The sequence below is a fragment of the Gorilla gorilla genome, chromosome 1 (assembly GCF_029281585.2).
Source record: "Gorilla gorilla gorilla isolate KB3781 chromosome 1, NHGRI_mGorGor1-v2.1_pri, whole genome shotgun sequence".
Classification (NCBI taxonomy): domain Eukaryota; kingdom Metazoa; phylum Chordata; class Mammalia; order Primates; family Hominidae; genus Gorilla; species Gorilla gorilla.
Window position 1 is genome coordinate 166,640,338 of NC_073224.2, and position 26,611 is coordinate 166,666,948.

Below are 26,611 nucleotides of genomic sequence, written 5' to 3' on the forward strand. Positions count from 1 at the left end.
GACATGTCAGGGTTTACATTGTAGAGTTACTGAATCAAATAGTATGTTACAGTGTAACTTTTGGTGATACATATAGTTGGTAGCCACAGACAAAATATGTTCAGGGAAAAAAAGTACTTTTTTGTTTTATAAGTTGAGTTTATAAGCCAGTTCAATTTGTCAGAGAATCTTAAATAGTTGTAATGAGTACAACTCTAGTTAATCTCCTCATTAGACATATCTATTTTATTATGTATCTTTCTATCATGTCATTGCATATGTATCACAACATCAAGAACTGTACTTTCTTCCATCCTAGGAGGACTCATTCTAATTTATACTGATAAAAATGGAGCTAGAAAACATACTGTCAGAATAATGTCTAAGAAATTATTTATGGACCTAATTTATTGTAAGTACCAGGAAAAATAATCAAAACATTCATTCATTGTTTATCCTTCTGGCACTGCAAATTGCTTTACGTGAATTTTAGTCCTTCTATTGCAATTTTTTTCTTATTACAAGCAAATGTAATTATTTTAGATGGATATACCACCAAATAACTTGATAATTTGACTTTAAGTAATATGTTTTTATTGACTTAAAAAATAATCTTATCATAATCATTTATTTTTGGTCTAAACAAAGAAAAATACATATACATGGATGTGCACCTACAGACATACGTATAAAAATGTATAGCACACATACGCACAGATGTATATATGTTTATATATTTTTTTATGGGACCAAAGTTAAAAATGGCGAAGTCAAGGACTAACTGATTTGATGACCATAAGGTTACTTTTTAAATCGATAAAAATAATTATTAAATTAAAGTTAAACTTTAATTATGTACATATATACACAGATATATACATTCATTTATACATGCTTACATTTCTATCTAAAGCTATAAATATCTCTATAACTATATGTATATCTGTAACTTTTCATCTCTCTCTAGATAGCACAATATACTAATTAATACTGGAGATTCTGGAACCAACTGCCTGGGTTTGTTTACTTACCCTTCTATTTACTTCAGTGTGATGAGCATGATTTTTTTTTTTAAATCTCTGGGCCTCAGGTTTCTCAAAATGGAAATAACCATAATAACTATATCATTTTGTTGCTATGAAAATTAAATAAGTCAATTTCTGTAAATTTTGTAGAACAATTAGTTTCATAGCAAAAAAAACTATTTGTTAAAATGATATAGGGCTTATTTTGGGAAGAATGGGGACTACTTCAATATTTAATCTTTCAATCCATAAATTTATTATATTTTATTCAATTCTTTCTCTCAAAAATGCTGTATTGTTTTCTGTGTAAAAATATTGGCTATCTTTTCTTAATTTTTTTTTTCTTTTGAGACAGAGTCTCACTCTGTCGCCTAGGCTGGAGTGCAGTGGCATGATCTCGGCTCACTGCAACCTCTGCCTCCCAAGTTCAAGCAGTTTTCTGCCACAGCCTCCCAAGTAGCTGGGATTACAGGCACCCGCCACCTTACCCAGCTAATTTTATTTATTTATTTATTTATTTATTTATTTATTTGTTTGTTTGTTTATTTTTTGTATTTTTAGTAGAGACATGGCTGGTCTTGAACTCCTGACCTTGTGATCCACCTGCCTTGGCCTCCCAAAGTAAAATTCTTAAATATTTGATGTTTTAAAGGTTACTGAAAGTATTTTAAATTTTCCTTTCATTTGTTTCCACTGGATAGATATACTATTTTTATGTTGACCTTATATAAAACACTCCTGCTAAATCGATTTATTTATTCTAATAGTATATAGAATGATTTATTAAATTTTCAATGTGCTAAATCATAGGGTCTGCAAAGAATTACATTTTTGTTTCTTTCCAATAATAGTTCTATTCTACTATTATAGATACACTGATGACTAATTCTTTCAAATTTTTTTTCAAAAGTATCTTTATTTCACTTTCATTTCAAAATAATAGCTTAGCTAGGTATACAATTCTATTGCTGGAAGTTGTTTTCTTTTAGCATCATAAAGATCTCTTTCCATTATTTTCTGTTTTTTTATTGCTTCTTTTGGGAAATAGCTGTCAGTCTTGTTTATCTTTAAAGCATGATACCTCTTTTACTTTGATTTAAGGTTTGTCTTTGTTTACTTTTGAAATACATTGTGCCTAGTTATTTTTAAAATTGATCTTATTTGTCCTTTATATTCGGTTTCTTTAGCTCTGTTATTTGATGCCTTTCATCATTTTTGAATAATTTTATTTCTAAATACATCTTTTGCCCGCTCTCTTTTTGAAACATTTTGCTGTGTTTTATATCCTTTTGTCTTTTGGTGATCTATTTAGGATATTTTCCTTTTCCCATTTCCCACTTTCTACCTATCTTCTTACCATTCATGTTTAATCAGCTTTTAATTCTAGCTATTGAGTCTTTAATTTTAATTGTAATTTTGGTTCTAAAATTTCTATTTAAAAATTTCTAGTTTTCTGAAAATTATTCTAAAATGTGTGCTTTTCTATTACTGTACATACAAACTACAGGTATCTTAAACTTTGTGTCTGATAACTCTTTTATCTGAATTAGCTTTCAATTTCTATTTTTTACTTCTTTTTGTTATTCATATTGCTGTGTGTATGCCTATTTTTATTTGATTTCTTGATATTTTATATGAAAAAGTACAGAAATTATTTGTAACTCTGGATATTACATTCCCTTACAGTTTGGTTAATATTTTCTCTGGCTAGTAACTGGACACAAGCAATCCAAAATTCCTAAATTTCATCTGGATCACAAGGTTTTAAAGCTGTGCTTGGCTGGGCACAGTGGCTCAAGCCTGTAACCCCAACATTTGTGAAGTCAAGGCAGGAGGATCACTTGAGACCAGGAGTTTAAGACCAACCTGGGCACCAAGGAGAAACCCTGTCTCTACATGTATATGTGTATATATATATATATATATATATATCTCAAACAAACAAACATTTATACATACAAAGTTAGCTAGATTCACCTGCACTTGTAGTCCCAGCTACTGGGGAAGGTGAAGTAGGAGGACCCCTTGACCCCAGGAGCCTGAGGTTGCAGTGAGCTGAGATCCAGTGGGGGCACTTCAGCCCAGGTGACTGTGAGATAGTGTCTCAAACACAAATAAATAAATAAATAAATAAATAAATAGCTGTGTTTTTTCCTTTGTGAGGACTGGGCCCTGATTGGTTTACTCTTAATTCACAAATGTAGTTGTTTAGTGCTCCAATTTGTATCCTGGAGTGTTTGTTAGGAAACTTACATTACAAGAAACAAAATACAATTTTTCTTGCTATCTTCATGAATCCCTCAGGTTTTTTTTTCTATTTCTTAGCCCTTCCACTGCTGTATATAGATACTTAAAATGCCTTGAAGGTGAAAGGATGCTGAACTCATTTAAGGTTTCTGTTCTTGAAAGGAATTCAAGACATTTATTAAAAGCAGCACTGCTAATACTTACAACCTTGAAAAGTTTCTAGATTTTTCAAGCACATATTATTAATATTTTGCCCAAATTTCCTCATTTATTTTTAGCAGATTAACTGGTTTTTACAAGCTATTCCACAAATTGATCGATGTAAATTCTCAATTGAGATGAGGATACATTTTATGAATTCTGAATTTTGTAACATCCTTAGGAATTCCCAAAATGTTAAAAATTATCCTAATTTTAATATAGAATTCTAAATCTCTCTTCCTCCTTCTTTCTTTTCCTCTCTCTCTCTCACACACACATATACCTCACACATACCAACTTACATTTTGCATGTTTTAACATTTCAGAATATAGAGGACATTATACCAAACCATCAATCTGTCAAACATTGCACTTAATGAATATTTGCATTTGAAAAATTTATTTCCTCAATTTAAAACATAATAAATGTTTAAAATGTGAGTGAAGCTCTTCCTCATCGTTCCACCCAACTCCAAGATCATCATTAGCCTACAATTAATGTATATTCTTTCCATAGATGTTTTTATACTTGAATATTGCATTAGTCTGTTCTCAGACTGCTAATAAAGACATACCCAAGACTGGGTAGTTTATAAAGGAAAGAGGTTTAATTGACTCACAGTTCTACATGGCTGGGGAGGGCTCAGATTAATGGCAGAAGGCGAAGGGAAAGAAAGATATGTCTTACATGGCAACAGGCAAGAGAGTTTATGCAGGGAAACTGCTATAAAACCATCAGATCTCTTGAGACTTAATCACTACCAGGAGAACAGTATGGGAGAAAATGTCACCATGATTCAATTATCTCCACCTGGCCTCGCCCTTGACACTTGGGGATTATTAAAATTCAAGGTGAGATTTGGATGGGGACACAGCCAAACCATATCAGTTATATATAAAAATCTATACAGAGTATACAGAGTGGTTTTTATGTTGTGTTTTTAAATTTACATGTTCTTATACTCAGTAAACTACTTTTTGAACACTTCATGTTTTGTAGATTCATTCATATTGGTACCAATATAATTATTCTAATCACTAAATTTTAAAAATTTTGTTCCATTAAAAATATACAATGAATTTATTTTTATCAATCCCAGATAGGTTACTTTCAGCTTTCCACACTAATGTCCTGTAGTATGCCATGTAGCACATGCAATTTCTGATAAATGTTTCCTTATCAGAATGCATGTGGAAGGATTCCTTTAGGGAATCAGTTTTCAAACTTTTTGATCTCTAGACCCATTTATGCTCTTAAAAGGTATTGAGCATCCCAAAGATCATCTGTTTATGAGGATTATAACTATTAAGCATTCAATATATAAAAAATCAAGATTGAGAATTGTATAAAATAGTAGTTTATTTCAAAAATAACAAAACAACTATTTTATGTCAAAATAAAATTCTGTTAAAAATTACTATTTTTCTAAAAAGATGTAATAAGAAAATCCCATGGTTTTACATTTTTGCAACAGTACATGCAGTTTTAATTTTCTTATATATTGCCAATGTCTCTACAATGTGGTTTGACTTATTTATTGGCCCATTCTCAGGATCCAAGAGCTTCCACATTCTCATCAACATTTGCTAATAGTTTAATTTGCCCAGCCTATGGATATGTAATGGAGTCTATTGTAATATGGATTTCTCTGATTATCAGTGAATTTGAGCCTTTTAATATTTTATTAGGTATTAGAGGTTCAGTTTCTCAAATTGCTTATTCAAATTCCCTTTCAAAATAGAATTTCTTTAAGTAATTTGCATACTTATCTTTATCAGTTTCAAATGTTACCAGTATCTTTTCCAAATGTTATAACTTTTTATGTGATGTATTTTGTTAAACAGATTTTTAAAATATTGTCAAGTCTTTCAATGCTCTTAAATAAACTTTTTATTTTAGAATAGTTTTAGATGTAAAGAAATGTCACAGTAAACAGCTCAAGTCAGGCTGCTTGCCTCTCAGAAATGGAAAACATGAGAAGTGAGGTGTGAGTAAAAGCAAAGAGAATTTATTCAAATGCTAGCAACTGGGGAAGGGCAGGCTCTTGCCTTTAAAGGACCATACCAACTTTTCGAGCTGAGTGAAGGGGTTTAAGAAGGAAAATTTGGTGTGGGAAACATGTGGATGTGGCGCAGGAGGGTGCAGGTCTGTGTGTCTTGTTTCCATGATTATCTTGAGAACTTGCCTGGCCTGAGGCCCAGTTTGCGTCATCCTGGTTTCAGCGCTGCAGTGGTGGGCTAACTCTTCCTAACATCCCTCAGCCTGCAGGATTCTGCATCTGGGTCTCTCTGCCTGGTTTGTTTCAAAATTGGCCCTTGGAATTTTCTAAGAAAGTACATAATTAGATAAGTGAGCATTATTCACAGAGGTGGCTGGAGGAAAAGGGAAAAACAAAGAGTTTCAAAGTATGTTTCAAGGCTGAGAGCCAGAGAGGAAAAAACAATTTAAATGTATTTTGAGGCTGGGATACCCAGTTATGTCACAAAGATTCCACGGAGTTTCCACATATATCATGACCAGTTTCTCCTACTACTGACATATTATGCTAGAATATCTGTCACCATTAATGAACTAATATTAGTGTGTTATGATTATTTCATATCTATACTTTATTCAGATTTCCTTAGTTTTTTTATATAGTTATTTTTAAGTTCCTTTTCATAATGTAAAATTACATTTAGTTATGGCTCCTTAGGGTCTTCTTGGCTGCGGCAGTTTCACAGACATTTTTTGCTTTTTATAACCCTGATAGGTTTGAGCAGTGCTGTTCAAATATTTTGTAAAATTTTCCTAGATTGAGGTTTATCTAATTTTAATCTTATGATTGAACTGAGACAATGAACTTTTTAGCGGAACACCAAAGAGGTAAAGTGCCATTCTTATCAGATCATTTCAAGGATACATACTATCAACATAACATATAACTGTTGTTAACTCTGATACCTGGCTGAGGTAGTATTGTTCAGATTTCCCAACTGTAAAGTTACTCTTTTCTCCTGTTTGTAAAGTCATAAAGTGCATGTCACACCAAAAGAGAAGGCAGTTATACTTTTCCTGCTTGAGGACTAAGCATCCACATAAATCATAAATTATTTGGAATTCTTCTGCATGGGATATTTGCCTCATCTTCTACAATTATGTATTTAATTACTTTTTCAAATCGGTATAAACTCATGAATATTCAGTTTATACTTTGGTTGCAACTTTACGTATCTTGTTGCTCAAAGTATTCGTCTTTGGCCATTGGGAACTCATTTAGTTGGCTCCTGTGTTCCCTTGATATGCCCCTCATTGTAGCTATTTTAGTACCTCCATCCTTTATGGCACTACAAGAAGCTCCAGGATCACTCGATATTTTTTGTCCTGAACCTAGAAGCAGATATTTCTTCAAAGAGACCTTGTTACTTTTATTGAAGAATGATTTCAGAATCCAAGATCTGGGCACTAGGCTTGTTATGACTGCTATGGTGGCAGTGTTTTGAGGCCCATTAAGCTGCAGAACAAGACAATGTATTTGTGCATATTAATCAGTATATATACAGACAAGTATTAATATTTCTATGTGTATATAACACCACATATTTCAAGCTAATAATGGGTTTGTACTGATGTTAATTTTAATATATTGCACAAAGATCATTCAAGACTTCTCCCTTATTTGTCTGTAACCTCAGTCCAACAGTGAGAAACAAGGCCTCTCCCACCTGCTATGTATATGCTTAACTATTTGATTCTGTTATACGTGTATTATGGTTTCAGAATTGTTATCATAGGAAACAAACAGCTTTATGAGGTAAAGTACATTTTTTCCCTCTAACAGTATACTCTCCGGTTATTTCCAAAATTACCAAGTTCAGAACCTTTTATTCTCATTCCTCTTATTGAGATTATTTTATATATTTGTAATGCGTTTATACTTTTTTCACAGCTTGTCTTCCAAATAGGGATAATCAGCTATCCTAAATTATTTATTTTGTATAAATTAAGGTTTATTCTTTATGCTAGAAAGGTCCATGAGTTTTGACAAATTCAGTGTCATGTATCCACCATTACCCTATCACTCAAAATACTCTCCTTTAAAAAATCCCCTATGATTTACTCCCCAAACACTCTCCCCACCATTAATACCAGGGAACTTTTTTACTGTGTGTACAGTTTTGCTGTTTCAAAAATGTCATCTAAATGGAATCATACATTATGTACTATTTTCAAACTTGTTTTGTTTACTTAGCAATATGTATGTAAAATTCATCAATGTTCTGGCATGGCTCATTCCTTTCTATATCTGAATAGTAGCCCATCATATTAGATGTACCACAGTGTGTTTATTCATTCATCTGTTTAAAGGACAACTTGATTGCTTCTAGGTTTTGTTGATTATGAATAAATTTCTACAAACTTTTAAATGCTGGTCTTTGTATGAACATGATTTCAAATCATCTGGGTAAATACCTAGGAGGGAATTGCTGAATAATATAACACTATGTTTAGCTTTGAAAGAAACTGACAACCTGTCTTCCAAAGTAGATGTATAATTTTGTATTCCTACTAGTAGTTATTGAGTGTTCCTTTTCTCCATATTCTTGCTAAATATTTTCATTGTCACGTTTTTGGTTGTTTTTTTTTTGTTTTGTTTTGTTTTGTTTTTTTAATTTGGGCCATTCTAATTGTCATGTAGTAGTATGCCATTCTTTTGTTAGTTTACATTTTCTTAATCACAAATGATATTTACTTTCTTTTCATATGTTACCATCTGAATATCTTAGATGATACTTATTCAGATTTTCTGCCCATGTTTTGAGTGTATTGTTTTATCATTGAGTTTTTAAAGCTCTCTTTATCTTATAATAAATGTTCTTTATCAGATACATGTTGCTCTTTCAATTTGTGGCTTGATTATTGATTCTATAAATGATATCTTTCACAGAACAGAAGTCTCACAAAAGTCATTGATGTATAGTGTGCCCACCTTTTTTTTTTTATTAAAAGGCATAGAGTGAGGACTTACTAGCACTTTGCATGTCAGAACTGAAACTCTAAATCATTTTTTAAATTTTAATTGACAATATTTAAATATACTAAATAATTTTAATGAGCCTTTTTGGTTTTTTAAAATTTTTTCAATGATATATGTTGTTCTGTGTATAGTATGAGACAGAAATTAAATTATACTTTTGCACTAATTAGAAAATACAATTGTTTAGAAAATGCGTTCTGTTATTCCCTGCTCCAGAATAGAAGCTAAATAAGGACAGATTTTTATCTTTTGTTCCCTATGTTTTTCACAGCCTATAAACAGTTTCTGACTTAGCAATAACTAAATATTTGTTGAATAAGTACATATTATTGAATGAATGAATGTGAACAAGGACCTACGTCTGAGTTCTTAGGAATCTGATTTACTGCCGCTTTGGTTTATTTTCTTTCCCTATGTCAATACAATTTTTTTACCATAATTATTTCATATTATGTTAATAATTGTTAATATTTCTGCATACATTTTAGAATCAATAAAATTTCAGGGGAAACAATATATCAACTCATCTGGAAAGCACCTATACCCTTTTAATAGTAAACCTTTTCTGTAAGAGTGTATTTCCGACTTTATTTAGATCTTTATTTATGTCTTTGTTACGATAACAGTAAAGTTGCAGAAAACATAAAACATCCAAACTATTTTAAACAGAACAATTATTCAATTGTTAACAAATTATGGGAAGAGTTGGAGGAGCAATGTTTAGGCTAGATCTCCAGAAGTGGCTCTTTAGACAAAATCACATTACTGACCTGGTGAACTTCTACCCTTGCCATAATAAGAAACTTGGTACAGAGGACGTCCACAATCTCAGCCCCTGGCTTTATGTTCACTACACTTTTGCCATTTTGCCTGGATCAGCAAGGTGATACCATAAATGTTGGCTTCAGGAGAACACCAGCTTTACTGCGATTCAGAGTTCAGAAAGCTGTTTTGAGAATTCTTGACTCCAGAGCCAAACTGGGTCTAAAAGAAATGCAACAGCAAAGATAAATGCCTTGCACACTGGCAAAATCCCCAATGGAATTTGACTCCAAATTCAAGTCCAAGTTCAGTAGGGTACGATGCTCAAATCCAAGTTGGATTGATAGAGCTTAAATATCTTCTGGAATCTAAACTGCAAAGAAATGTGAGAAATGTGGTTTTCAGTTTTTTTTTAATTGATGCAATATAATAATGCACATTTACCAGAAAATTTAAAAAGTGGTGGTTGACCTAATTTATCTTTCTGCTACACTCTATCAAAGACTTTTGTAATTATCTCCATTTATGTGTTATCTTTTCTTAGATTTCCTTCTGATATTTTTACTGTTTTTGTTCCTATTCTAAAATTGAACAAAATAAAAATAACGTTTTCTAGTTTACTATAATTTGTTATCTATTTTATAACTATTTAATATCTGAAAATGGGAGAACTTACTGGTTCTGTTGTAAATCATGCTTAAAATATTTGTGTAGGTAACATTTCATTTATAAATAATGCATTTTTTTACTATTTTTATATTATTTATTATTTATATATGCATTTATTTACTTGTTTTTTTTTTTTTTTGCACTGGTTTTATAGGTAAGACCTAAAATTAAAAATCCGTATTTTGTGCTTCTTTGACATCTGGTAAAATCAAGGGGGACTTAAAATTGCCTAATTGCAAATTCTCCTCCCCATTTTTTTTCCATGGATAAGTTCCCCAAGCCAAAATATCCACCTTATTAAAGAGAACAGGTATAGTTTTTGCCTATTGCTGAATAGTAGGTTCAGTTCCCAGCAAGCCTGAAGAATTATTAAAACAAGACAATCTCATCCTTTACCAGGAACCAGAAAACATCCCAACCTACCCTCTTAATACTAAAAAGCTTGCCTTCCACATCTTCTAGTTGTTCATTCTCTTTCTGAGTGTAACACCTATGCATCTCTCTATGATATTCAGTGTCCTTTTCTCTCAGGCCCTTAGTGCAGGTGACCAGTAAACTGTCAGTCTACATCTGTATAGTGTCCAGTGGTTTCTGTCCAAGTCATCCCCACAGCACTAGGGAAGAAATACCTCCCTCAATAATAAGGGATATGGTCAAAATATGTTTTGGTTATGGTTAAAATATGTTAAAATATGTTTTGGCTTTCAATTCAACTTGTTTAAAATATGGTTAAAATATGTTTTGGCTTTCAATTCAACTTGAAAACAGGTCTTTTTACTGAAGACAATGGTCTTTTTACTGAATCAAATTTCATTTTGAGAATCTCCTTTTAATCTTAATAATTTGTTTTATTATTCATAATTTACTTGACTGCATGCTTTACTTCCTTTATTTCTTAAATTGGATGTCTATCTTGAATTTTCAAAAATTTTTATAATAGTTGACATTATAAATTTTATTATATCCCATGAAGTTGTTATTTGATAGTTTTATTATCATTCAATTCTAAGTATATTCAAATGTCCATTTTGATAACTTGACTCATGAGTTATATGGAAATATATTTTCTGCTTTTTTATACCTTCTTTTATATTTAAATCCAATCAAAATTCTACTATGAACAGAAAATATTGTATTTATAATACTGAATCTTTGAAATTTTTTGAGGCTTGCTTTAAGGCTTTGTGATTATTTACATTTTGTAATTATTTCATGTAAGCTTTGAACTTACGTCTCTTCAAGTTATTGTACACCTGCTTCTTAAATAACATATTCTGTGATTCTATACCTGCTTCTTAAATAACATATTAATTATGTTTCTCAAATGTCTTATACATTTCCTAATTATTTCTACTTTATTGGTCAATATTTTAGAAAGATATATTGAATTGTTCTATGATATATAGTTTCTTCTTATAATTCTAATCATTTGTCTTTATATATTGAGACCATAGAATTAACTGAAATTAAGTGTAAAATTATTAAATCTATCTGAATAATTGAAGCTTTCCAACTACTATAACCATATCTACTTCTAAAGACACTATTGAGTTTAATGTCTATTTTGTAATATTCATATAGTTATTCTAGCTTTATTTTGGTGAATCTACACCAGATGCATTTTTTTTCCAAATAGTTTTATATAAGCTTTCCAAGCTCTTACATTATAGATATTTCTCCTGTAAATTACATAATTCATATGGTAATTTGTTTCATTTCAAACTGATGATCTCTTCCTTTCAGCTGATGAATGTTGTACTTTAATATTTATTATCGTGATTGAAATATATGGCAGTTTTGAGAATCATCTTCATGTCTTTTCCTGTAATGATTATCTTAAGCTTTTTTCTTCCTTTTAAAAAAATTTATTGATTGAGTCTTATTCTGTTTATTGATTTTTTTCTTACATTCAACCTCTATCATTGTTGAAAAGTGCAACAATTTATATTTAATTTAAATATTTATTCGGAAATTTTACGTGGCTTAAATAGTGTAGATCAAGGTTAATCTATGCTTTAATCCTGCCACTCCTGTTTCCAAATAGGGACCTTACAACACTTTTATTTTATGATTAATTGCCCATGCTCTAATGTCTTCCACATACTACACCAAGTGTTAGTGGTATAAAAAAATGTATATTTGACCTGATCATTGACTTGTTTAAAAATTTCTAATAACTTCCCAAATTTCTTTAACTTACCTAAGCCAATGAGGGTTGATAATACCCCTAATAAGATACAGCAAAGGAGTATTTTAAGATTCAGTCAACTTTATTGTGTCCCAGCAGGTGTAATATTAATATATCTTTGCTTAGTCAAATTTTGCCTAAAGATTGTCTCAGATATCTCGAAAATCACAGAATACTAGATGAAGTTCTGCACTAGGTAATACTAAGTTTTTTTTTTTCTTTAAAAATATGGAGCTGGTGATTAGCATGCAAATTAAATGTTTATAAGTTTTAGTTACATCAGTTTGTGTTTAAAATAACACTGTGATAAAATAAATGCAAGACATCCCTAAAGTTATCATAGAAATTATAATTGATGAAAAATAGTCACTTCAGTGAGATAAAAATGTTCACTTTCACTGAATTTAAAATATTGATCATTTCATATCTTTATTCTCATTATATGTTAAGAATAAGAATATTTAGATTCAGCTAAAAGAATGTCCAGACAAAAAAGCCACTGTCCTAATTTTCTAACTCCTTGCAAATGCAGGGTCAGTGGTGCCTAGGGCGTTATTTGCATGGTTGGATAAGTTGGGAAATTATAGGGTTAATTTAATGTTTAAGTTCAATAATCAGTTTTGAATCTCTGTCCTAAAAAATTAACAACCGAAAGAATGAAAATACTTTAGAATGAAAAGTGCTTTAAAGCCCAGCTTACTCAACTATTTCTCCATTCTATGTAGAAGACCATTTATATTCAAAAGAAGTAATCACTATTAGTAATTAATAAGTCTCAATTTGTCTGTAACTCTTCTATTCTCCTAGAATATTAAATGTTGGCCGCTAGCTGAATAAAATATTTTAGGTTTAATTTAATTAGGATAAAGCAGTGAATCATAACAACCTCTCTTATTCTGTATATTATTTATATTATACACATGTACATACACACATATATAAATCCAAAAATATACTGTTCATTATAATCTGATAATATGATCTTTTTTGGTCTCAAAGTTTCAAGCAGCTATCATCCATATCCATCCTCCATACACAAAACATACATTCTGTATGTAAGAGTTGATTTTAGAGTCTCAAGTCTAGACTTCACATCAATTTCTCTTTACCTCCCTTTATTATAACAAGCTATTAATTTAATTTCTTAAGGCATATTTGCATTATGCCTTTAAAATTGAACATATTCACTATACTTTTGCTTTTTATTCCAAAGTTTAGAAACATGTAGAAGGGATAATATTACAGTTTCCATAGAATTTTTTTTTTTTATTTCTTGTAGTGATTTAAAACTCTGACTCTGAGCTGCAGTCTGTCTGAAGCTAAAATGTTAATCTGGATGCTTTCGGCCAAATTAGCTCAATTCCAGTGATTTATCAGTCACTTTAATTTAATATTTCATCAGTTCAAGGAGCTGTTCATCTGCCTCAGATATTGGGATTATGTCTGGATTCAGGATAAGTTTAACGCCATTGTGGAAGGATGCGACTGGTCTGTGCTCATGCTGATAAAAATGTATCTATGGTTGTTTGGCACAATCTGAGGTGATTGCTCCAGGAAGCCTTTGCAGTCTTTTTCCATTAATTCAGTTCTATCTTGGCTTTTGCTGGAGCTAATCCCCTGACGTCTCGTTGCATCTCCTATTTGATGTCTGCTTGGGATTCTTTCATACTAGCTTCTACAGTGACTTCGTCAAATGTTCGTCAAATGGGGAAACGCTCTGTACCCCACTCTGCTCCACCCTGTTAGACTGGAATAGTTTACTCTCAGCCACATTCTCTTGCTGAGGACACATTTCCCCCCACTGTATATCTTCTTTAGAGCATTGGGAGTATATTTTTTAACCATTAGTCTTTTATCTTCCATTTCTTTGGCCCTCTGCTGCTGAGATATATCTGAAGTCCACTTCCACTGATTTTCATATTTACATTGACAGTATAAGCACATTTATGTATAAAGCATTGTGGCTGCCTTCAGAGTCTTGGGCAAGAAAAAAGGTACAACCTATTTATTCTCAACTCTCCTAATTCAACTTTCTGTCTGCTCATTCCCTTGAAAAGCAGGGCAACTATCATGTGATTGAAAGAGGTCAGTCCTATGTTGAAGTACGAAACTTGCCAGTTGATGTTTTAGTTATTGAAGTAATTGAAGTTTAATGAAGTAAATTATTACTTCATAGGATATCCTGCTATTTATGCCTTTCTTTATCAAAAATATTCATACTACTTATTTCAGTAGATGTCCCTTCAGTGGCAAATTGGCGACATGATTTCCTCTTTCTCGGAATGTTCTCTGTATAATGAAAGTGAATATTGTAGTAATATCTAGCTAAATTGGCAGTGCCTCTCCTGTCATAGCTGAACGATCCGGAAGGAGAAAACAGGCCTGAGCTGAGACAATTGGATTCCTTCTCTTGCATAAATTTCTGTTATGGATGTATTCTGTTCTAGTTCTTGTTCATTCTTTTACCAAGATTTGTATGTTTTAAATTCTTTTACTTTTTAAAAAATATCAGATTTATTCTCTTTTATTCCTATTTTCTGTGTAACCTTCTTTAAATTGAATTTCTCTCATTTACAATGTGGTTTGTTCTGGCTAATGAAGTATGAGCAGAACTAACAATGAAAACTTCTGGACTTAGGCAAAGAAAATGCTCCACATGTGCAACCTGTTCTCTGTTTCCAGGCTGTAGCACCCTGGAAGCCATTGTTGATAAGGCAGACCCATCATATCTCTGAGTCATCACATGGGAGGGAGTTGCCATTAAGAAGTATTGAAAACACCACTGACTTGGTATATGTGAGAAATAAACCTCTGATGTATTAAATCATTAGGAATTCTTAGTTTGTTACTGCATCGTAACCTACTATATCATGACTGATAAAACCACTTTCAATACTGAAAACAGTATATTTCTTCTGCCTCTCTGTTGTTATATATGTAATACTCTTTACAAAGATTCTCTCTTTGACCAAATTTTAGCCAGGCTCCTCTGAGCCCTCTTCTCAGTTAGGCTGTAACCTTGACATGTAAAGACCTGAACAAAAAACAAACATTGTTTCTAACACCTGAAGGCTACATCCCTAGAATGACCCTCGGCCCCCTTAAAGTGCCTGTGTGAGAAAACTCAAGACTGCCAGAGGACTTGAGTGTTTGTCAGTCAACACCTAAAGACAGGGCCCATGTCTCCCAGCCTGTATGAGAAGGTAGGAGCCTAACTCTGATAACTCTCAGTTAACAAACCCAAAAGGGGTTTCACATTGACTAAACCCCCACTCCTCATTTGAATAACTTTTTTATTTCCCTGACTTTAGTGAGCCGATGTTCATTACCTTTATTCCCTCATACTCTTTCTAAAATGCCGTTACCTCTATGAAAATCAAGTTGAAGTCAGTTCATGCTGGACTCTTTCCTACCACACTAATATATTACTGATTACAATCTGTCCTTACCACTTTAGTGTTCAGCTTTATCTTTGACACTTTCTCACTGGAGTACTTTTCTATTCTCTGTCCCCATCCTCACATCACTCATCTGGCTAACTAGCTATATATGAACTAGAGTTGACCCTTGAACTACATGGGGGTTGGGGTGTTGACCCCCACACAGTTAAAAATCCGTGTATAACTTTAACTTCTCAAATCTTAACTATTAATAACCTACTTTTACCAGAAGCCTTGCCAATAACATATGCGGTTGATTAACACATTTTATATATGGTATATGTATTATATACTGTATTCGTACAAGAAAGTACGAAAGAGAAAATAAAATGTTATTAAGAAAATCATAAGGAAGAGAAAACTTATTTATCCTTTATTAAGTGGAAGTGAATTATCATAAAGGTCTTCAACCTCATCATGTCATCTTCATATTGAGTAGGTTGAGGAGGTGGAGGAAGGGCAGGGCTGGTCTTGCTTTCTCAGGGGTGGCAGAGGTGAAATAAAATGTCTTTATAAGTGGACTTGCACAGCTAAATCCTGTGTTGTTCAAGAGTCAACTGTTTATCTAAGGTCATGACTTTGAAGCTAGTCTTTGATAAAGCTCTGCGTGTCTCCCCACTCACCCAGGATGGGCTAGGTGACTTCTTGTATTTCCACTAAAGTGAATATTTGTCCCAACTGCTATTGTTTGAATGTATGTGTCCCTCCAAAATTTGTATATTGCATCTTATACCCCAAGTTAATGGCATGAAGAGGGACCTTTTGGGAAGTGATTAAGTCATTAGGTTTCCACCATTATGAATTGGATTTATGCCCTCATAAATGAGGCTTCCAGAGAACTGCTTCACCCTTCCATCTCTTCTGCCACATAAGGACACAACATTTGTCTCTACTTTGTGTCTTTTTTTTGCCATTTGAGGAGGAATAGAAGATGCCATCACCAGACACCAATTCTTCTGGTGCTGTAACTCCAGTCTCCAGAACTGTGAGAAATACATTTCTATTATTTACCAATTACCAAGCCTAAGGTATTATCTGCAGCAGCAAATGGACTAAGGCACCTTTTGTTGCATTAATTTCACAATATTGCAATTTTCCCATTTCTTTACTATTTCCACTACTAGACGGTGAACTCGATGTCACAAAGGATTTATTATTCTGAGAAACTAGCATAGAGCTTGTTGATTACTGAATAGCTCTTAAACAAGCATAGGTTTGTAGCTAGTCATAAATGAAATAATGATTAGAACAATAAGAGCATAAAAATTATTTACTGAATGAATAAATATATAATGACTATAAATTAGTACCACAATAGACTATCAACCTCTTCTAACATTTACCAAAATTCCATTATTAGATGGAAATAAAATCATCTAATTGAACCAAAGATACTTTCAGATATACCTGTGAAAGCCCTTAAAAATTAAAAGTATAGTAAAATTTTGCTGAAAATAATGTTAAATGGCAAAGCATGCTGCTGTATTGGGGATGGGAAGATTTTAAGTAGTTTTATTCAGGAAAGGAGAATCATGTTGTATTTGCTCCAAGAAGAAGGTGCTTTTTTTTTTTTCTTTTCTTTTCTTTTTTTATTTTTTCGAGATGGAGTCTCACTTTGTTGCCAGGCTGGAGTGCAGTGGCACGATCTCGGCTCACTGCAACCTCTGCCTCCCAGGTTCAAGTGATTCTCCTCCCTCAACCTCCTGAGTAGCTGGGATTATAGGCGCCCGCTACCATATCCGGCTAATTTTTATATTTTTAGTAGAGATGGGGTTTTGCCATATAGGCCAGGGTGGTCTCCAGCTCCTTACCTCAAGTGATCTGCCCGTCTCGGCCTCTCAAAGTGCTGGGATTACAGGAGTGAGCCACTGTGTCTGGCCAGAAGATGCTTTTAACTCAGAATTAATTACGAAATGACTGTTCTCGGCAGGGCGCGGTGGCTCACGCCTGTAATCCCAGCACTTTGGGAGGCCGAGGCGAGCGGATCACGAGGTCAGGAGATCGAGACCATCCTGGCTAACACGGTGAAACCCCGTCTGTACTAAAAATACAAAAAAAAATTAGGCGGGCGTGGTGGCGGGCGCCTGTAGTCCCACTTACTCGGGAGGCTGAGGCCGGAATGGCGTGAACCCGGTAGACGGAGCTTGCAGTGAGCCTAGATCGCGCCACTGCACTCCAGCCTGGGCAACAGAGCGAGACTCAGTCTCAAAAAAAAAAAAAAAAAAAGAAAGAAAAGAAAAGAAATGACTCTTCTCCTTACATCGCTTCAGAATGTTGACCCTCCCTACTTAACAATTATTATGTAACTACTGTGTTCCAAGCACTGTTTGATTTCTAGATTTGGTGGGGAACAGAGAAAAAATATGGCTTTAGGTAAATGATATGGTTTGGCTCTGTGCCCTTACCCAAATCTCATCTTTAATTATACTCCCATAATTCCCACGTGTTGTGGGAGGGACGCAGTGGGAGATCATTTGAATCATGGGGGCGGTTTCCCCCATACTGTTCCCCTGACAGTGAATAAGTCTCACGAGATCTGATGGTTTTATCAGGGGTTTTCGCTTTTGCGTCGTCCTCATTTTCTCTTGCTGCTGCCATATAAGAAGTGCCTTTTGCCTCCTGCTATGATTCTGAGGCCTCCCCAGCCATGTGGAACTCTTAAGTCCAGTTAAACCTCTTTTTTCCCCGAGTCTCAAGTATGACTTTATCAGCAGCGTGAACACGGACTAATAGAGTAAAGCAAGAGGTTCACTGATGAATTATCACTAAGCAAAGAAAAAGAAGCCTTTCTTAGCGAGTTAAGGGCAGGGAGCCAGTATTTTACAGCATACTGAATGGAGGTATCCACTTCAAAAGATAAGTAATAATAATAAAGCTTATGTAAAAATAAAAAGCAATTAGAGAAGAAAGTACAAGAATGTTTTACTACACTATATGGTCCCTAATATTACAGAGTGGATTCAATAAAAATGTAGAGCACGCATGTTCAAGATGTAAAGATTAGCACTATATGGGAGAGAAAAACAGGGATTGGAATGAAACATTCCCCTTGCAAAGAGTTTTCATTATTGGAAAGAAGTTGATTTCAAATATTTTCAATTATAAACACATTCATTCACATGTGCAAGAGTTTCCAGGTATGCTTAAATTAATGGTCTTTGTATACCGAAGTGTGCATAGTTCTCATTATATAGTATGTACTACCTTTTAAAAATTATTTTGTAAAGAAAATTGTAATGCCCTTGATAGAGCTTGGTAGATAAAACCAAGTTTATTTCTGCTTGGATATACTATGATATTTGAAATACACATAAAACCACACACACATACATGGACTCACACACACATACACATACACATTATATATATAATATATATATTAAAGTATTTTAAATATTATTAAGGATATTTTTATTTATGAGGAATATGGAATAGATCTGTAGTTTTCTTGTTGAGTCTTATTTTCATGGTGTATATTGGCTTCTAAAAGTGACTTGGAGACTGTTTTCTTTTCATATAATGACTGACATACTTGTACTGTATTTTCTGCCTCTAAAACACCCTGGTATTTATCATATGAGCTGATTCTGAGCCATAATTTCACTAACCTATTCTGCTGCTAGAATGGAATGTCCAATATTTATGTACAGAAAGTTCATGTTTAATTGAAGTAGAGTCATATAAAAGCATTATGACAAATTCTCACATAAAGATTCTTCAAAAAGAAGAAAAAATATAGATTATTAAAACACTTAAAAATAAGATATTGTATTTAAGACACCAACACACATCTTTGAAGAATCTCCAACCAGCAATTTAGGTCATTTAGCATGAGTTTATTGCCATATCATTTCTTGAACTTAAAACGTCAAATTTCTAAGTAAATTCATACACCATTATTATTCAGGTGTGAACTGTTCTACTATATATTCTAAGGTGCCCTGTACGTTTTAAAGTTCTATAAAATAGAAATCTATACTTAACCAGTTTGTATATACTATTTTATATAATTCATAGTCATCGCTGCCAACAGGTTATTAGCTCTGTGAATATAAGTGTGAGAAATTAAGGTGGTTCACTTTTATGACTTAAATAATTAACAGTGAAGAATACTCCCCACCCAATGTCTTATTTAAGTTTTTATGAAAACAAACTTTAAGAGAAAGTCTTGAGTACTGGTCTTGGGAGGTGACACCAGGAGGAACAAGTGAGGCAATGAGAAATATGAAAGAGGGAAGGGGAAAAGCCAATAAAATGTGCATTCGTGATTGGATTGTTCTGTCTTATATTGCCTCAAAATTGTCCCACCAGAATACGGTGAATCCAGGTTATTCACATATTGTCCTTCAGGAGCTGAGGATTACTTTGGAGTCATTAATTCCATCTTAAGTTTGTTTTTTTCAAGGAAGCTGCAATGTTTCTGGAAAAAGTCCTTAAAGGAGTAGTGGGAAAGTGTAAGCATGAAAGCTGCACTGGCTGCAGGCAAACTCAGAGGTAGAAATGAATGTGACCTTCCACATTTTGTACAAATCCTGGGTGTTTCAATAGGTGAATGACATGAAAATATAATGATGCATATCAAATCCAAATCAACACAATAGCTTTCAAATTGCATTAAAGGCAAATCCAAATTCCTGCAGATTAACTATCTTGAATCACTATTTTCAACCAATATCACGTTGATTTGTGATAGTCTTTCTGAATATTATTAAGCACTTCATAAGTATTACTTGATTCAACTAAGTGGTTATGCTGTAGTCCCTAAGTAAACTAGTTCAGGACAGAATATTTAAATGTATTTAATAAAGAAGCACAAGTTATTATGTGCAGACTAATCAGTAAAAGTTGTGATTAACATTGAAGAACTCCTATATCAGTTTGCTCTTGACAAGATTTTGTTTATCCTATTTTAGTGAAAAATAAGTTGACTTTTCAAAAGGTAATGTAGTTTAGCAGAAAACACTCAACAGGTACTCAAGAATCGGATTTATCTTCTAGATTCTAAAGTAGAGGCACAGTTTATAAATCACAAATGGCTGTGATGATAGGGTTGGGAGCAAGTGGGATTATTTTTCCTCCCCATGAAATGAAAAAAAAAAATGTTGAATTAGAAAAACTTAGGTTTGTTTCCAACTCTCTTATCCCATGTTTATGAATGAATGTTTGCAAAATAATACATTCCTCTGTTTCTGCAAATGAGTAGATATCTTCTTCCTTTCTTATCTTACACTATCATTGTGAACTTTAACGAGAAGTTCTGGATCTGAAGCAAATTTCCAGTGGTACAACAAACTGTGCTTGGTAGATATTGTTGAAGTACGTAAAAAAAGATACCTAAACAATTATATTGCTTCTTTATGACTTGTTTTTGTTAAAATAATAATTTAAAATACATTTTATTTCTGATATATTTTTCCTTGACTAAATTAGAGTTAGAAGTAAGTAGTTTACTAGTTAAGATTCCAACAGAATCCCACTATGTTACATAGACAAAAGCATATACAAATTTAGTTTTTAGAAAGATGGAAAGTGAAATTTGATTAACAATAAAATAATAACTTTTAGCATCATTTTAGTAAATCAGTACTTAGTTTTGTTGTTGATTGCATAAAAAAGATTCACACAGTAGGATATAATTTTGAAAGTGTTAAAATTTGCATTCATTAGAGTTGCAGTGGCTAATCAAGAAATTTCCAATTAAACACCACTTCAGCTACATTTTCATCAACTATGAGAACTGTCTACATAGTTAATGATAAAATTTCAGACTGCACCAAACTATTCTTGATCTGCTCTGGTCTGAATATTTCTGTCTTATAATTTTGTTATCTATCTTTGAGGGTAGGATCTTTGCCTTTTGTATTTTTGAATAATTGTTATATCTTCACATATAAACAAGAAACTGCAGAAAATATATATTTTTTGTTTCAAAGAAATTTATGGTATAAATTTCCTTATATTTGACAAGCAAATTGTGTTGATTGGAATGACTGTTAAAGGTGTTCTACCCAAATTTTCATTTTTTTCTGAGAAACTTGAGACCTGGAATGGTGAAATTATTTTTCAAGAAAGAAGAAAGGAGAGCTCAACTAGAACCTAGCTCTCCTCAGTATCATTCAATTATCAGTTTATTGCAACGCATTTCAGTTGCAGTCATTAGTCAATAAATACATTTTGTCTACATTCTCCTAAGTAACAAAGTAGATACCAATAAATTGTGTTAAAGATAAATTACAATGAGCCTGTATAAAGAAGTGATAATTCTGCCTTATTCTGCTCAGTATTAATCTACTCATGTTCCAACTATTAGCCCATTTGCTTTGGAATTTTTGTTAATGAGCTATCAATTTATTATTCCTATATCTTAAATTGGTACATACTTAAAATTTAGAAATGTACACTTAGTCTATATCAGATTTAATGACAAAATTGTGAAGTAGGAAAATATTTTGTTCAACTAGTGCTTTATGAAAAGCTCTGTGTCACCCTTAAGGTGAGACTTCCAGATGGCTAGGAACCTGCAATGCTTATTTATCCATGGGTCAGGGATGTCTAAGCCATTATATTCTATATGAGGAACATTAAGTATTATGACCATGGTCATGGACTCCACAATATGAGGGCCTCATCCTAGCCTTGACTCTCTCACTTGGTAAATACGGACTTCGATCAAATTATCTTTTCTGTCTGTGCCTCGCTTTTCTCTTTGGGCTTCAATTTCCTTATATAGTTACTGTAAGCAGTAAGTTAGTTAATTTTTGCAAAGATGATACTGTGTACTAAACATCATTTGGTAAGTAATCCACAAAAATAAACTTTTCAAACCTGATATATGGATTAAGACTGCTTTCCAATTTTTAATTGCAATAATATGAATCCAAAAGTGTGTCAAAACATTCAACTTTTATAAGCTACCTTTAAGTATTTTATTGTTAGATTAAGTTGGCTTCCCATTCTCCGATTATGGGTTGTATTCACTGTTTATTAGAGCACAATACTATAATATAAAGTTTCCCACTACTATAACGGTGGAGTAAGAACTTCTGAAAACTAGCTTTTTAATAAAAACTATGAGATCATGGTGAGAGCTGTCACTATCAACTTTTTCAGAACTTGTTAAATTAATTTCAACCAGCCAAAATGATTGAATTAAAGAAAAATGACTGAATCCTGATAAGAACAGTGAGTCTTTAGCTTTTTAATTTGCCCTAATCCTATCCTTTTCTGATCACTCCATCATAGTCTTGAAAATCAAGAATTTCACAAGTACGGTACCTATTAAAACTAGTACCTTAGTAGCATCTGGAGGGGGTAGATGGATTTAGAGCTCTCCAGGACCCCCATTATTAGAGAATTATCATTTTCTAACTTTGCAGCTTGTTGAAGAGCTCTATTCTTAGAGCTTGTTGTTATTTTATCTAACTTTGAGTTAACTTTGTTCAAATAGCCTTATCCTCAGGGAATTTGTCAAAACCAAGAAACAAGAAGTATTTAATATGAAAACTGTCTGTGACAATATTACTAGTTAATTGAAGAAGACATTGGCCAGAAAAAAGTTTGGAAATGGCTGTACCTGGGAAATTTTTATAGACTCAACAAATTCCTGGGAACATAAAAGGCCATGAACATTTGAAGTGTTGTGTACAAGCCAAGAAAATACCTGAGAAGGCCTTAATTTCTCAATTCTGGTTGACCTTAAGGTATTGCTCAAGTGGGAAATAGAGGCTAAAACAGAGTAATAAACTGCCTTTCAGAGCACAGAGACTTGTCTCAACATACACGCAGAATCACTCAGCTGGCTAAAATACATACTGGCCTGAGATATTTAACAGAAATTTTTGTCCAATAATTTAATGATTACTAGGCTAATTAAGCAAAGGAATCAGTGCTTGCACATGAAAAACAATATAGATATTACAGAATTAGCCCAACAAATTCACTGAGCAACAAACACACATGATAATGAAAACCACTATACTCAACCACAAGAAGAAACCCTGTGAGAAAATTTGATTTAAAATGTTATCCATTAGATTATTAAAATGGCAACTTTTAAAACAACAACAAAAAGTTAAACAAAAAATAGAAAAGTGTGTCCTGTACACATGGTAGAAAGCAGTTGATGGAATTATCCCCAAGGAAGCCCAAATGTTGAATGAACCAAACAAAGAATTTAAAATATCCTTAAAACAGCAACCAGGCAAAATGATTAAAGTATAACAATGATTTCTCACTCAATAGAGAATATGAATACAGGAATAGAATTGTAAAAAAATATTGTTCAATTCCCACCTATGAGTGAGAATATGCAGTGTTTGGGTTTTGTTCTTGCGATAGTTTACTGAGAATGATGATTTCCAATTTCATCCATGTCCCTACAAAGGACATGAACTCATCATTTTTTATGGCTACATAGTATTCCATGGTGTATATGTGCCACATTTTCTTAATCCAGTCTATCATTGTTGGACATTTGGGTTGGTTTCAAGTCTTTGCTATTGTGAATAGTGCCACAATAAACATACGTGTGCATGTGTCTTTATAGCAGCATTATTTATAGTCCGTTGGGTATATACCCAGTAATGGGATGGCCTGGTCAAATGGTATTTCTAGTTCTACATCCCTGAGGAATCGCCACACTGACTTCCACAATGGTTGAACTAGTTTACAGTCCCACCAACAGTGTAAAAGTGTTCCTATTTCTCCACATCCTCTCCAGCACCTGTTGTTTCCTGACTTTTTAATGATTGCCATTCTAACTGGTGTGAGATGGTATCTCATTGTGGTTTTGATTTGCATTTCTCTGATGGCCAGTGATGATGAGCATTTTTTCATGTGTTTTTTGGCTGCATAAATGTCTTCTTTTGAGAAATGTCTGTTCATGTCCTTCACCCACTTTTTGATGGGGTTGTTTGTTTTCTTCTTGTAAATTTGTTTGAGTTCATTGTAGATTCTGGATATTAGCCCTTTGTCAGATGAGTAGGTTGCAAAAATGTTCTCCCATTTTGTGGGTTGCCTGTTCACTCTGATGGTAGTTTCTTTTGCTGTGCAGAAGCTCTTTAGTTTAATTAGATCCCATTTGTCAATTTTGACTTTTGTTGCCATTGCTTTTGGTGTTTTAGACATGACGTCCTTGCCCATGCCTATGTCCTGAATGGTAATGCCTAGGTTTTCTTCTAGGGTTTTTATGGTTTTAGGTCTAACGTTTTAAGTCTTTAAGGGGAACATCACACTCTGGGGACTGTTGTGGGGTGGGGGGAGGGGGAAGGGATAGCATTGGGAGATATACCTAATGCTAGATAACGAGTTAGTGGGTGCAGCACACCAGCATGGCACATGTATACATATGTAACTAACCTGCACATTGTGCACATGTACCCTAAAACTTAAAGTATAATAATAATAAAAAAATAAAAAATAAAAAAAAAATAAAAAATAAGCAAACATAAATTCTAGAGGTGAAAAGTTCAGTAATTGAAATGAAAAATTTCCTAGAATGTCTCAACAGAAAAATAACAGAAAAGTTTGAAGTTAGTTGAAGTTGGTTCATGAGGTTTAAGGAAAGAAGCCATCTCCTTAAGATAAAAGTGTAAGATGAAACAGCAAGTGCCTATCTTGGTGTTGCAGCAAGTTATCCAGATCTACCTAAGATAACTGATGAAGGTGACTTACTAAACAACAGATTTTTCAATATAGTAATACATGAAGCAGCATTATATTGGAAAAATATGTCATCTAAGACTTTCATAACTAGAGAGAGGAAGTCAATATTTGGTTCAAAGTTTAAAATGATAAGCTGGCTGTCTTGGTAGGGGCTAATGCAGCTTCAGACTTTAAGTTAAAACCAATGCTCATTTACAATTCCAAAAATTATTGGGCTCTTAAAAATTATGTTAAATCTACAATGCCTGTGCTCTATACATGGAACAACAAAGTCTGGGTGACAGCATATCTGTTTACATCATAGGGTTTACTGAATATTTTAAGCCCACGATTGTGACCTACTGCTCAGAAAAAAAAATGACTTATTTTAAAGTATTACTGCTCATTGACAATGCATCTGGTTACCCAAGAGCACTGGTGAAAATGTACAAATTGTTTAGTATTTTCATGCCTTCTAACACAACATCCGTCTTGCAGTCAATGGATCAAGAATTAATTTAGACTTTCAAGTCTTATTATTTAAGAAAAATAGGTTGAAAGATGGTAGCTGCCATCGATTATAATTCATCTGATCAATCTGAGAAAAGCACATTGAAAATTCTCTGGAAAGGATTTACATTGTAAATGCTGGACACAGTGGCTCATGCCTTCGTCCCAAAGTAATCCCAACACTTTGGGAGGCCGTGGCAGGTGGATCACGAGGTCAGCAGTTTGAGACCAGCCTGGCCAATATGATGAAACCCTGTCTCTACTAAAAATACAAAAATTAAACTAAACTAAAAATAAAAATACAAAAATTAGCCAGGTGTGGTGGACCTGTAGTCCCAGCTACTTGGGAGGCTGAGGCAGAATAATTGCTTGAACTGGGGAGGCAGAGGTTGCAGTGAACCGAGATTGCGCCACTGCATTCCAGCCTAGGTGACAGAGCAAGACTCTGTAAAAAAAATAAAAAATAAAAACATTTGAGATTCATGAAAGGAGATCAAAATATGAACATTCAAATGAGTTTGGAAGAAACTGATTCCAGTCTACATCAATGACTTTGAAGGGTTCAGCACTTCAGTAGAGGATGTAACTGCAGATATGAAAAAAACAGCAATATAAGTTGATTTAAAAAGTGGAGCCTGAAGGTGTTCCTGCACTGCTACAATTTTGTGACAAAACTTGAACAGATGCAAAATTGCTTCTTAGGGATAAGCAAGCAAAGTAGTTTCTTTATTTGATGTAAAACTTAAGTAGTACATTCAAGAAGCTTAATAAACTCAAAGTAGTATAAACTTAGAGATCAACACCTAGACACAATCAGAGTCAAGTTGTGGAAATTCAGTGACACAGAGTGAATCATAAAAGATTCAATAAAAAGTATCAGGGCATGCTCGTAAGATTAGCAGCTAACTTCTTGTCAGAAACCGTGGAGAC

At 33.3% G+C, this 26,611-nt stretch overlaps 1 long non-coding RNA gene across 1 annotated transcript in view; it reads right to left on the minus strand.

The window, feature by feature from the left end:
- Nucleotides 1–10,458, minus strand: part of LOC129527638 (uncharacterized) — a 49,437-nt gene extending 38,979 nt beyond the window's left edge. Inside the window, exon 1 of the long non-coding RNA XR_010133704.1 lies at nt 10,325–10,458. This is a non-coding gene — a long non-coding RNA (uncharacterized lncRNA). The remainder of the gene's footprint in view (nt 1–10,324) is intronic.
- Nucleotides 10,459–26,611: the final 16,153 nt, after the last annotated feature.